This window comes from Gracilinanus agilis, chromosome 3 (assembly GCF_016433145.1).
Source record: "Gracilinanus agilis isolate LMUSP501 chromosome 3, AgileGrace, whole genome shotgun sequence".
In the NCBI taxonomy this organism is placed as follows: Eukaryota; Metazoa; Chordata; class Mammalia; order Didelphimorphia; family Didelphidae; genus Gracilinanus; species Gracilinanus agilis.
Window position 1 is genome coordinate 126,476,959 of NC_058132.1, and position 14,757 is coordinate 126,491,715.

The 14,757-nt window shown below is 35.4% G+C and overlaps 1 protein-coding gene across 1 annotated transcript in view; it reads right to left on the bottom strand.

The window, feature by feature from the left end:
* The window catches only part of FREM2 (FRAS1 related extracellular matrix 2), a 199,095-nt gene that overhangs the window by 66,446 nt on the left and 117,892 nt on the right, over window positions 1-14,757 (bottom strand). The window lies entirely within an intron of this gene.

The following is a 14,757-nucleotide window of genomic DNA, read 5'->3' on the forward strand; positions in this document are numbered from 1 at the left end:
CCAGATCTTCCCAATTCCAGGCCTGGCACTCTATCCACTTTGCTACCTACCTGCCCCTACTAAGTAAATTAAATTAGTAGTTAGAAAATTTCATGGTGAACTTGGAACTTCATGGAAAGGGAGTTACATCTTCCTGGAAAATTTTGGAATTCAATTTTTCTTCTATCATAATTTAATTGAATTATATTCATCTATATACATATCAAATATTCCGTTTCCTTTCCCTTCTCTTCCAGTGGAAATCAGTTTCCTATCCACTAATGGACTCTGATCTATAGGCATTCTATTTCACTTTCCTTGTTCTCAATCCCACTACCCTCACCATTTTTCATGCCTTGTACCTATAACTCCATCTCTTAGCTCCCATGCCTATGTTACTATTTAACTTGATATATTTATTTTATCTTGCTATGCTCTCAGGTCTGTTTACTACACCATCTCCTGAACATCTTTATGCCAAGCCTTTTAATTCCAACTCTGAGAACAGCCATCAAATCAACACTACCACCCACAGAAAGGATATCTTGATTATTTTCCTCATGATTCCAATCATCATACCCTCTGATTTCATTACATATTTCCACCTCCCACTCCCCATTATGTGTTGTCTTCTCTCCTTAGAGTTTGAATTTAACCTACTTGAGATTTTGGACTGCCTTACTTGCTTGGTGTGTGGATCCAGTAGTTAGCATCATGCTTGTTGCATAGCAAGCATTAATAAATTCTTTTTTTCATTCATTCATTCATTCATTCATTCATTCATTCATTTATTCATTCATTCATCATGTGATTCATAAGAGAAAACTGCATCCTTTTCATTGACTTTTGTATTCCTGTGACGTTATACAGTACCTTAAGCTTAAGTGACTAATACATATTTGTTGAATTAATTAGGAAACCATGCTTTTGCCTCTTTAGTTGTAAGTGCTCAATATCCCTTCTACTTTTAAGCTATTCTTTTATGGAGCAAATTGGGAAAAAAGGTTTAAGAATATGTATAATGTAATGGTGCTTTTGGGATTGCTAATGCCCTAGAAATACTGAATTTATGTTTTTATGTCTTTTTCATAAGTATATGTTGTCTGTGTTTGACCTCTCTTCTTCATATTGTGAACTCCTAAACAGCATGGAGTCTCTTTTTCCTATTTCTTTTATACCTTTCTTAGGGGTTTAGTGCAGAGTCAAATAGTAGATACTAAGCAAATATTGACTGATAGAAAATAAACAGAAAATCTATGCATTAATGCAAATAGGATAGTTGTTTCCAAGAACCTACAGAGTATCTAGCTTTCATAAGCATGTTCAAGAAAACCTCTCCTTTAACTGATTAAATAGGCATCTGTTTTTCTTTGTGGGACATATGTACAAAGTTTTATTTTAGAGAAGAGCTATTTAGAAAGAGAAATGAGTAGATTTGGCATGAAAACAAAAAGCGTCCCCTAGGGTTGCCAAAAGGAAACAGGTTAGGCAGTATAGAGGAAGCAGAGTAGTAAGTGAAATCATTGGGATATTCCCATGGCCCTAGGTCTCAGAGACTGGAAAAAGTATTTCCCTTTCATCCTAGGAGGTATATTTAAAATTTTTTTTACAGTGAAGGAAGCAGCTTAGAAGGTGGTGATCAGATATAATATCAAGAAAAAAAATTCAATTCTCTCTCCTCTCTCTCTCTCTTTTTCTGTCTCTGTCTCTGTCTCTCACTTTCTCTCTCCTTTCCTTCCTTGTATCCTTTCTTCTCTCTCTTTCTCCTTTTCAACTCTTCTTTTTGTTTGAGGCAAAAATATAAATGGAGGCAAAAGAATCTAGCACAAAGTGTAAAGAACCATAGTAGACTGACAGACAAACAAAGGAAAAAAGGAAGGTTTAGAAAAATAAGGGAGAGGTTTTCTTTTGTATTCTTAACACAATTGCCTGTATTTGTAAATGTGCCATTAGAGAAGGATGGAGATTTTTTTCATTTGTTGGTTTAATATTTAACTTGTTTTTGTTCCTTTTCTTCAATGTCTATTTCTAGCCTATTTCTCTGATAAATGAACAGTCATTTAGCTGTCAGGCCCTACCTAGGTTCCACTGTCTTGTCAAGTTCTTTGCCATAGACCTGGCTACTTGTTTACAGGATTATTTCCCTATAGTCGTCTGCTGTCTAAATAGCAGATAGTTGTCTATGAGCTTAACTGTGGGAACTTAAACAAAACATAGAATAAATCACAGAGTTTTCTTTGCTTTGTGCATATGTGGTTATGTGTGTGAGTACATGTGTTTGAGTGTACATTGTCATTTGAAGGTGTCAAGCTAAGAAGCTCTCTGTAAGTTCTAAGATATTATTATGCTTACTATACAATATATCTAATATCTAATATATTAAATAGTTGATTTATTGAAAAGATTTAATTGTTAAGGAAATGATTTCTTAGATTCTTTGCCTAAGATGTTATAATAGTATCCTAGAGTAACATCAGCTTCATATAAGTAGACTAATAGAATTTAGGGAACTTAGAAAGAAATGTTGTTCTATGAAATTAAGTCTAAACATAAAATGGATGAGATTAACCAGTAAGAGAAGTGGTTCATCCACCCTGAGATAGTTTGTAAACTTCCTTCTGATGAGACTAGGCTCTCTCTTGAATCTCATTGCTCTCAATGTAACTAATGGAAGATAAGCTGAAATCTTTGAAATTATGATATGTAACAAATGCAAATAGAAGTATGGTCTTCCACGTAGAGTTTAAGGAAAAAAGTGAGTCAAAGAGTTAAGAATTTGTTAGTGTTTATTCAACACTATCCAAGAGAGAGAGAAAAAGAGACATAGTGTCTGGTAGAGAGGTCAGGTACCAGGCAGGGAGTGTGTCCACTAGTCTGGTTTTTGGAAAGGTATATTGAATTCAATTTAACAAACACATATTAAACATTCATTATATACAAAGCATTATGTTAGACACAGCTAAAAAACAAAACAACTAAAAGCCGAGATTGGTCCTATTCTCAAGAACTTAGATTTTTCTAGGACAATAAAATAAAACACAGTTAGACAAGTACCTTGAAGTTTATTTTTTTATCAGACTTTTGATTTCATTGGGAAAAGGAACTTTATTTTTTAAAAGCCCTAATCTTCTGTCTTAGAATCAATACTAAGTATATGGAAGATAATATTAAAGGAAAAGAACCGAGGTAGGGTCTCCTTCTGAAAGAGGAATTTGAATTGAGACATTAAGAAAGACAGAGAATGCAAGAGAGGCAGAACTGAGGAGGCAGAGAATCCATAGGTGTGGAGAAGAGACAGTGCAAATGCAAGGAGTCAGATGATGGGTTATATGTTAGACTCACGGTAGCTGGATTTTTAGATTGCATGGAGAGAAGCAAAGCATAGGAAGAATGGAAAAGTAGGAGATATTTTAAAAGCCAAAAGAGGATATTATATTTGATTCTGGAGGTAATAGGGAGCTACTATAGTTCCTTGAGTAGGATGGAAGGGAAGACATTTTAGGCACACACCTTAGAAAGAACACTTTAGCAGCCACATTGAGAATAGATTAAAGAGGAGAGATTTGAGGCAAAGAAAACAACCAGAAGGCTATTGCAATATTGTCTAGGCAAGCAACAATGACTGTCTATACCTGGGTAGTAACTGTATGAGTAGAAAAAAATGGATTTCTATAAAAGATAGTGTGAACATAAAAGTAGCAAAATTGACAAAAAGTTGGGAATGTGAGGTGAGTGTTAATGAAGAGCAAACAATGACATCAAGGTAAGTCTGGGTGGGTGACTGGGAAGGTCTTCATAGATCATCTACTCTTGATAGTAATAAACAAACTAGGAAGAAGAAAGAATTTAGGATCAAGGACAATTATTTCTGTTTTGGACATATTGAGTTTGAGGTCTATGGTACATCCAGAAACATGGAAGTGTGAAGGAAGACTATACCAGACATAAGAAAAACCTGAGCACAAAGTAGAATATGGAACACATAGGAGAACATTGAATTTGATTGAGATAGAGGGTAAGTGAATGTGAATGTAATGAAGCAATAGGTAGGTGGGAACCAGATTTTGAAAGGGTAAGGAATCTGTATTTTATCTTAAAGGCAATAGCGGTAGAGTCAACAAACTATATCTTCAATATCTAATTGGGATACCAAGAAAGGCACAATAGTCCCTGGCCTCAAGAAGCTAATAATCTAATGGGGGAGACAACACATAAAAAGAAGCTGAAAAGAGTCAGGAGAGGTATCTGGTTTGATAAAGTCCAATGACATGTGAATTAAGAAGGTGAATTCATTTACAGCACAATGAGTTTCTAGAGATCATGAAATTCAAGCCATCAGTCAGGCAGGGAATGAGGAGGTAAATTTCCCAAGTACCTTCCTTGGATAGTCTTGGAGTAGCTTCCAGATGTCTGCTCCAACAGTCTCCAACTAGGAAGAAAGAATCCCATGGTGGATTGCTGAGAAAATGTGAGTTTCAGAGTTGGTACCATCTTGTAGAATGATGAATTTCTGGAGATCAAGAAGTCTAGGAGAACAGCCAGTTAGGAAATAATGGGAACTGATAGGGGAGACACTAAATATTTTTGAGCTAGTATATAACATAACCAGACATGTATTTTGGTTGATTTGGCAATTGTGTAGGGAATGGATTAGAAAAAGTGGAAATGGAAAGATCATTTAGAAGGCTATTGCAATAGTGTAGGTATGAGGTGATAAGAATGAACTGTGAGTGGATAAAATGAAGCAAATGGAAAGATGTAGAGATAAAAATGATAAGACATAATAACTGATTAGATATGAAAGTGAGAGAAAGAAGAGCCAAGGTAGATTCTGAGATTGCAAACTTGAATAATTGAAAGATGATAGTTCTGCCAACAGAAATCAGAAATGTAGAGATATATAAGTAATTGGGGAAATGTATACTTCACACTTGTTGTTTCAGATGCCTCCAAGTGGCAACATAGGATAAGAGTTCTGGAGAATGATCAGGACCGGATTTAATAGTTTGGCAGTTAACACCATAGAGATTATCATTGACCTTATGGTAAGCTGATTAGATGAGTGGTCATGTGAGAGATAGAAAAGGAACAGCAGTCAGAGCCTTGGGTGGTGTCCACATTTAGTAGATGGGAGTAATTTGATGAGAGAATGAAGGATAGGTCAGATAGGTAATAAGAAACCCCCCAAAAAGAGTAGCAAGTAATAGAAGGAAGGAAGATAACAAGGAGAAAGTTGTAGTTAACAGTGTCTAAGCATTCAGAGGAATCAAACAGAATGAAGATCTATAAAAAGTTATTGCAGGAACAATTAGGTAGCTCAATTTATGGAGAGTCAGGCCTAGAGATAGGAGATCTTGGGTTCAAATTTAGCCTCAGACACTTCCTGGCTGGGTGACCCTGGCAAGTCACTTCATCTCCATTGCCTAGCCTTTACTGCTCTTCCACCTTGGAACCAATGCACTGCAGTGATTCTAAGATGAAAGGTAAGGATTTTAAAGAAGTCATTGGAAGTAGTAGTTAGCAACAAAAGTTTAGTAAGCCTGGAAAGAACAGGATTAAACAAATAGTAGTGTCAGAAGTTAGATCTGAGAAGTGAGAGGGAGGCAGAGAAATGGAATAAAGGAGAGGCAAGGTCTCTTCCTAAAAACTTGATTATGAAAAGGAACTATAGACTGGCTACTTGAGGGGATGGGAGGGTCAATCTTGTAAGAAGCACAGCCACCAAAACTATCCCTCTCTTTTGACTGTTTTTCTGATCCCTCCCTGTTTCCTTTGGCAACTTCTTCCTTTAGAACCAACAAATAAACAAAATGTTTATCTAGAGAGAGAAACTGCATGGATTCCCAGAGAGGGAGAAAGATGCTTGCCCTGGGATGTGAGAAGCCTCTTTGGATGAAGGCAGTGGGAGATTCCTTTCATGCAGCTCTCTTGACAGCTGAGAAGTTAAATGCAACAAGTATTGTATTAAGAAACATGCCAAGAGTGAGGCCACTTTGGCATTCCTTCAACCACACTCCCTTAGGGGTATAATGAAGGAGCCCCACATTCCACAGTTGCCAACATTGTTGATCTGTGATCTGTCTGTGGAGGAGGTGGGAAGGCAAATTACAAGGAAGTGATGAATCACACAGGCACAAAAAGATTTCCTCTGTGCTGAGAACATGCCTTACTCAAAGCCCCAAAATTCCAAACCACCCAATTAACCTGTACAATGGAAATGCATATCAGATAAAACTACAATTTAGAAGGTAAGGGTCAGTCTTATGAGGAACATTATGTTCTCAGAACATTCTAGAGCCCAGAAGGAAGAGTTTCTAGGGATGAAGAATCATCTTGAATCAAGCCCTAGTCTTCTAAAACCAGCAAGGGCACTTGACATAGTCAACTCAGCTCAGACTTTTACCTTGTGCCACCACACTACCAGGTGTGGATTAGGACTAGGACCTAAACAATACAGGGTTTCATGACATCTTTTCTGCCATCTCTAACCATAACCCAGCAGATTATTTCAATTATACATGGGGTTGGTCATATACTTGGTCTTGTCATGATCCATATGATTTCTACCTCTATAACTGCTCAAGTTCATTTAATTGATCACAATCTCCTACTGTTCCATCTCTTCCAATACATTTAGCCTTCAAAGATTATTTTCTGTACTTCTTACAACTTCCATTTACTAGTTTTGTGAATGTTTCCCCAGATTATTTCCTCCACTCTGGCTTCTTTCTTTGCTTCAGAATCTTAACTTTATAGTAATTAGTTCAGCTTTAAGCTGCTCTTTATCTTTGAATCTCTATCTTTGGCTCACTTGTCTTTTCACTATTTCTTTCTTTCCAGACTGCTGCTCTGGAGTACTCTTATCAAATGCTCTTTCTACTTCCACCAGTTGTGCTATTGAATGTCGATGGAAGAAGTCACAAAGCCATGCTAATTATGTCCACCACAAATTTATTTTATCTGGTCTTGACTGAGCCCTCACTGTTTCCCGATCTCTTTCACTTTTCACTGATTGACTCTATCTTAGGACCCATTTTGGATGTTCTCAGCCTTTCCTTTAGCCACCTAAACAACACTGTTTCATTTCAGCAGAAGAGCTCTCTTCATCCTTCACTGGAAAAATTAGTTTACTAAAAATTCACATTCATATAGCACTTCAAGATTTGTGAAACACTTCACAAGTTATCTCTTCTTCTCCAAGTATATACTTCAAATTCCATCACTCCCCACAACCGTTTTTTCCTCCTTTGCTCCATTCTCTTGTGAAGAATTTGCCTTTTTCCTTGCCAAGGTGTACCCCTCCTGATATCATCCCTTATTGTTTTCTTTGGGAGCTCTCTTCTTGAACATTCCCTATTATTTTCTCCAACTTTTATTTATCCACTGGATCCTTTCCTGCTGCCTACAAAAATACCCAAATCTTTGCCATCCTACATTTGACCCTCAAACTGTCATTTTACATTTATTTTCTCTTTCACAGTCGAATTCAGAAGAAAAATGTTGTCTTCATTGGTTACTCATTCTTTCTCACCTACTTCATTCTCAAAACCATGTAGTCTCAAATTGCCCTTCCACTCCCTACTACTACCTCTACAATTTGAATTCATCTGCTCTCTCCAAGATCAGGAATGATCTCTCTTTTGCCAAGCAGTGGCTTTTTCTCATGTTTCATTTTTTTTCTTGACCTTTCTGCAGCATGTGAAACGATTGGTCACCTTTGAAATACTCTCTTCTCCCTGGGTTTTCCTGATACTTTTGTCATTCTCCTATATGTCTGACACATCTTACTCCTGAGGTCTGTAATGCAGATTCTTTATCTATGCCATGCCTTTTATTTTGGGGTCTACTCTAGTCTTCTGCTTCTCTTTGCTATCTCTTTTGTCTTGTCAGTTCCCAGGAGTTTAGATCTTATCTCTATGTACGAGTCCTAAAGCTACATATTATGACATCTATGTTTCCTAAATTCTAGTCTTACATTTATAACCAAATTAAGGATTCTAAACCTAGGATCAATAAGCTTGTTTTTAAAAAAAAGTTTTAGTATTTAATAATTAAATGAAAATATAATGGATTTTCTTTATAATATACATAATTCTCATTATAATTTACATTATATTTGATATTTTATGCATTTAAAAACATTCTGAACAAAGTTTGGTATATGATTGTAATGGAATACTTTTGTGCTATAAAAAACAACAAACAACAAACAAGAAGATCACAGAAACACAGAGAGACATATGAAGTGAAACAAAGTGAAGTGAGCAGAACAAGGAAATGAGCAGAACATATGAAGTAAAATTCACAATTGATCATCACAATACAAATGAAGTGAACATTCCTTGTTCCTCCCTCCCCAAGAAGGGAAGTATTATAAGTTATATATACATTATCAAATAATATATATTTCCATTCCCTTCATGTTGTGAAACTTTTTGTGAAACTATTGCTTTCACAAGAAAAAAATTCATGGAGGAAATAAATAAAGAATGCTATGTTTCAACTTGGATTAAGACTCTACTTATTTCTTTTTGTCAGGAATCTCTTGGAGTTGTCCTGGATCCTTGCCTTGATATCTAATCTATTATTAAATCTTGTTGCTTCTCTATATATAATAGCTCTCACATCTGCATCTTTTCTCCACTTTTGTGGCCATTAGACCACTTTATCACTTTTCTTAATTATTCTGTTGTAATAACTTCCTAATGATCTCCCAGCATACAACCTCTCCCTTCTCCAAAAATCATCTCCTCACAGCTTCCAAATTGATACTGCTATGATGCAGTTACAACCATATTATCCCCCTCATCAAGAAGCTTTCCATGGTTCTATATTGCTTCTGGGATAAATAAAAAAAGTTCTTGGCTTGAAATTTAAAATCCTTCCCAATTTGGCTCCAATCCATCTTTTAGTCTAATTACAATATCACTCCCCCTTACATTCTCCTTGTTTAAGTCAAATTGACCTATTGGATAGTCTTCATTACTCATTTTTACATCTTGGAACAAGACTTAGATCCAGTAACATTCCCCACAAGAGGCCTTTCCTGCTTCTTCCACAGTTGTTTCTTCTCCTCAACCTCAAAATTACTCTTTATTTATTTTGTATGCATTTTGGACTGTTTTGTTTTTCTCCATGTATTTCTCATTCGTTAGTAGAACAGTAGCTGGAACACAGGGGGACATTTAATAATGCTTATTGATTGATATTTTAAGTATATACATGTTCTTTTCTACTAGATATGAACTTGAATTTATTTATTTATTTAGAATATTTTTCCACGGTTACATGATTTATGATTTTTCCCACTCTTCTTCCCTTCCCCCTTCCAGAGCTGGCAAGTAATTTCACTGGGTTATATATATATATGTATATATATATATATAATTGTTCAAAATCTAGATATAAATTCCTTGAGAGTAAGAACTCTTTTATTTTTTTCTCTGCATATCCAGTTTCTAGAACAGTGCTGGCACACAATAACCCTAAATATGTATGTTAATATAAACTAAAATGAAGTTCTCCTAGCTCATTCTTTTCTCGGTAGGCAAATAACTAAAATATCAAGGATGGATAGTTGTTTATTCATTTCTAAAGATGATAATAATACTGCTAATTTTCAGTGACTATTATTGTGTGCAGATGCAAAGCATGGAATCCCTGCAAAGGTACATGGAGAGCCTTTCAAGATTGAGAAGTTGATTTACTTTCTGTGATCATTTTTATCTCCATTTCCTTTGCTGAGGCTGCCAGTTAACAATGGTGGCTTTTGCCAGGATGAAAAAACCATTTCAAGGCATGCAAAGGCACACCACAGCTATTTTTTGTACTGGTCACTAGAGGGTAGAAATAGTTTCACATTTCAGCCAGGATCAGCTTTAAGATTAGTGACTAAGTGAAGTTTCCTGATTTATTATCAGTCTCCTGTACCATCCAGGCCCCTTTATACAAAGGCTAGATGAAGTGTTTATTTTAGGTTGAGTATTCTTAAGCCTTGCAGAAATCTAATACAAAATAGATGATAAGATAACTTTGGGTTACATATTCATGATTCTTTACAGGTAAAATGCTTATGAGTTTTAGTATCAGATCAAGTCATCTTGACTTTCCTCCTGCCACTAGACTTCAATGACTCTGGAAGAGACTTTGTTTAATTTTGCCTCACTTAAATCCAACTCATGAGCATGTCAGAACATCACCCACATAAAGTCTTTGGTCCTCTTCAAAAAGGAAGGAGGACAATGTTATAGGGAGTCAGTTAGATGATAGTGGATAGAGCTCCAGGGCCAAATGGGGTCACAATGAGTTGGACTGACTGGAACAACTGTACAACCAAGTACCAATGTCAATCTATGTATCTAAGTCCCTAAGACCCTAAATACCTATGTTCTTAAGTACTCATGTATCTCAGTTCTTTAATTACTTGAGTAATTAATTACCAAAACACCCAAGTACCTAAAAGTGAGGCCAAGAAAGAAAGGAAACAGATGAGGTATGAGATCATTCCAGACACAAGGAACAACAACCAGTGAAAATGTTCAAAGCCTGAAGATGAAAAGATGAAAAGGTGAAGGACAGCATGGAATCCAGGGTCAATGGATGCCAATGTCCACTAGAGAGGAGAAGAGTGTAAGAAGACTGGAAAGGTAGAAAGGAAGAAGGTTGCGAAGGGCTTCAAAAGCCAAGCAGAATATTTCATATTTGATTTTGGAGAAAATAAATAGGAAGCCACTGTACTTTACTAAACTAGGGGAGGTTGAGGAGAAGGGATAACGTGGTCACCTAGAGACATGGCCTAAAGAAGAAGATTAAAGTGAGATTTAATTCTTGAACTTGTGTACATGAAAGACTTTCATTTTAGAGAGACTAAATTTCAGTTTTTGAAAGAAGTATCTGTAACAACAAATGGAGGTCGTGAAAAGGCACATTTCCTTATCAGTAAAAATGCTCACGTAATTTCTTACAGTCTTTTTTGGTTCGTGATAATATACATGTGCGTGTGTCTGTCTTTTTCCCTTTTCCCCTTTCCTGGCCATAATGCTAATATTTTATTAATTTAGTAGATATTCAATATTATTGATGTATTCTAATCAAACAAATATTATTAATTTTAAAGTATCCAAGGTAACTAGAGAAAAAAGAACTGGTTATTGCCCATCAGGAGCCGACATACTGCTGTGGGACTGGTGGGAAGGGCAGGACAGATATATGTTGCATAGTGTCTAGCCCATTGTAGTCACCTAATAAATGTTTTTTTGACTGATTTTATTATAGTTAGACTCAAAAGTCTTAGTTTTAAGCTTTAATGACTCTGGGGATGAATTAAATAATAAAATTCAATTTTAGGAATGAGTCAATTAACAAACATTCATTAAGCCTATGATTTCAGACAGTGTGTTGAGTGCTAGGAATAAAAATATAAGCAGAAAGAAAGATAGTTCCTCTCTTTAAGGAGATTATATTTGCATGGGGGAAAGTAATTTATGTAAGAAACTGAAAAGAGAGGTTATGAAGGTACCTGAACTGGGAGCATGTTAAAGAAACTTAGTGCCACATGGATAGGGCACTAAGAAATACCAAATGAGCTGTGTTTTGAAGAACGATCAGGATTCTGAGAGGTCAAAGTTGGGAAAGAAAACATTTAAAACATGAGGGGATAAGTCTATGTATGCAAAGGCCTAGAGATGGAATGCTCAGTTTAGAGAATGGCAAGAAGGCTAACAGTTGGAACATACAAGGTGTGAATGGGAGTGATATACAATAAGTTTGGCAACTTAGGAGGAGGTTGGATTGTGGGTATTTGTCCATAGAGATATTATTCAGGAAACATATGATTGAAAAAAGAAATGTGTTGGTCAGGTAGAAAGAATAAAGTATAAATACAGTCAGGCTTAGCATTTATTGCTCTTCTGCCTTGGAAGTGATATTTAGTATTGATTCTAAGACAAGGTAAGGGTTTAGGAAACAAACAAACAAACTGGCACAATGTGTCATTTTAAAATATTTCAAAAATATTTGTTATACTTAATGAAATTTTATTTTACTATTATCGAATGAATTAACTGTTTTATGTCTCAAGTTAATTTTTAAAACCACCAGCCAAAATAAAATAAGTTCCTTTTGTTCCCTTTGATTTTTTTTTTATTGTCAGTCTGACCAATTCACATAAATATATATATATAACTATATCTCCTTCCTTTTATTGCTATAGGACAGAAGTTTTTGACCTGAGATCAGACAGATTTTGGGGGATACATGAACTTGGATAGGAAAAAATATAAATATTTTCATCAACCTCTAGCTAAAATCTAGTACCTGGACATATTATATTTGTATTTAATTTAGACATATTATACTTAAAAGGAGTCCAAACTTTAAAAAATTTTGAGATTTGAGATTCTGTTATAGGCAAATAGAGAAAACAAAATGTGATTTTTTTAAGGAAGATTAAACTAGTTGCAATATTCATAATAGTGGTGATTGAAGCCAGTGAGATCAGGCAGGACTATTACTATAAGCTACATATGTGATGATAAGAACCTGAACCTCCTTAGGGATAGTGAAAATAGCAAAGAAAAGAGGATGGTAGGAACATTAAAGAAAAAAAAAAGATGCTCAGGACTTGTTCCTTGATGTCTGATTTCTTGTGGGTTGTTGGGGTTATGGGACAGGGAAAGAGGCCAATATAACAGACTTTGAGTTTGGGTAAGTGGAAGAATGAGAGTACTGTTAACAGAAACATGATATCAGTAGCATTGTTGGTATTTGAGGATGCTATTTTAGATATGGTGGTAGTAGAGAGTCCAAGCAGAAATATTAAACAGAGTTGAAGACATAGAACAGAAGTCGGAACAGAGGTCAGTCATGAAATTACAGATTTGATCATCATCTATGTAGAGGTGTAAACTTCCTACTTCAGAGAACAAGGAGGAAATGGAGTGGATCATAAATCCCTAGATTTATCAGAGCACCATATTATAAAACTCATTAGAATAAAAATTTTAAAAATATTTTTGAAGATTCTCACTCTCTTCCTCTCTCTTTTTGCCTTTCTTTCTCTCCTTCATACACACACACCCCCGCACATATTGTAACTGCAGTTCAGTGTGTAATATTTAAGTACATTCCTAGATTTTACATATGGGCTCTGTGCTCTTTGTTTTCCCTTTAAAGGCTAGTATTTCTGAGGACTCAGGAAGAATGTCTGTTAACCCAGACAAGTTGTCACTAGGTGGCGTCTAAGGTATACACTCAAGGTCCAAACTGCTAGACTTTTTTGATTCTGTTACTATGAATAATAGGTTTAAATAGAACTTTATGGTTTTGAAAATGGGTCTGTAATCTCATTTGCTTTTCACAAAATCCCTGTGAATTAGAAGCTATTATTCCCATTTTACAGATGAGCAAACCTAGGCTGGGAGGGGTAAGGGGACTTATCTCAGGTTCCACAGCTGTTAAATGTTTTAGGTAAGATCAGAATTCTGATCTTTTTGGTTCCAAGTCCACCATTCAAGGCACACTGCCACCTACGTGTGTCATAGTGAACATAGCACTCTTTTCTACTCAACTGTGACTTCTAAGCTAAGCATTTTAAAAGAAAAATTAGAAGAAAAGCAGACTCTATTTTAAATTTCATTTACTTGCCCTTTCCTTATGACCCAGAAGAAAAAGAGAATGTGGCAGTTCTGTGTTACTGGTCTTTTTGAAGACAGTGGTGATGAATATAACCATCAACTCTGTTCTAATACATGAAAGTCTCTTTCAAATGAAGTGGGAGTTTTATTGCTATTTGATCAATTTGTTTTAAGTCTTTTTTTTTTTTTTTACATTCCCTGGGCTAATTCCTTGCTTCTTCTCGCCCATACCACAAATATATGTATATATTTGGAAATTTGAAAAAATACAGAATTACATTACTCTGGATATAGATAACCAAACTTATTTTTAAAAGATCATTCACCTTTTATTAGAATATAAGTCTTTAAATAGTCTTTTATGGTCATTTCCCCCCTCTATAATGTGTTACTTTTCATGAAAACTGACTTTTGAATTTCTCCCTCAAAGGAGGTTATTCAATTCTAAAAGAACTGTCTTTGAATTTAGGTGGCTAGCAGTGGTGGTGGTCTGTCCAAGTATATAATATTGATTTGGGATCTCCTACTTCATTTAATGTGAAAATAGACTGGCTTTCTACAAACTTGAAAGGAAGTGAGGGGCAATGGATAAAGAGCTAACTTTTGAATTAGGAAAATCTGGATTCAATTCCTATTTCTGATACATAAAGCTGTATGACCCTGGGGAAGTCATTTAACTTTTTAGCTGTCTGTAACTTTCTAAGACTATGTGATGCCTGTCTGCATTGATAAAGGGAGTTTCCTTTACCAGTGTAGTCACAGTCTCCATGATATATCCATATTTGATCATGAATTTTCACTTGTTTTATTTTGAAAAGTATACTTCTTTATTAAAATAACTAAACCTAAACATCAAATGGAATAATACTTTCAGAATAAAATTGAAAGCAAATGCTGAGTTATGCTTAATCAGTTTTTCAACTTTCTCTTAATTATTATTATTTGCGGTCCTCTTTATTTTCACTTTCCATGTTCTATTTCAAACTCTGAGATGTGGATCATTTAATGGGTGTCAAAAGGCCTTTCTTGTATACTGTTCCCAACTCAGGAAACTTTCCCAAGTTTTAGGTGTCAGAGCTCTAACAGTTTTCCTCCCCAAGGCAAAAATTCTTTCTTTACCCATTTTCTTCTTCTCCTTGTTACC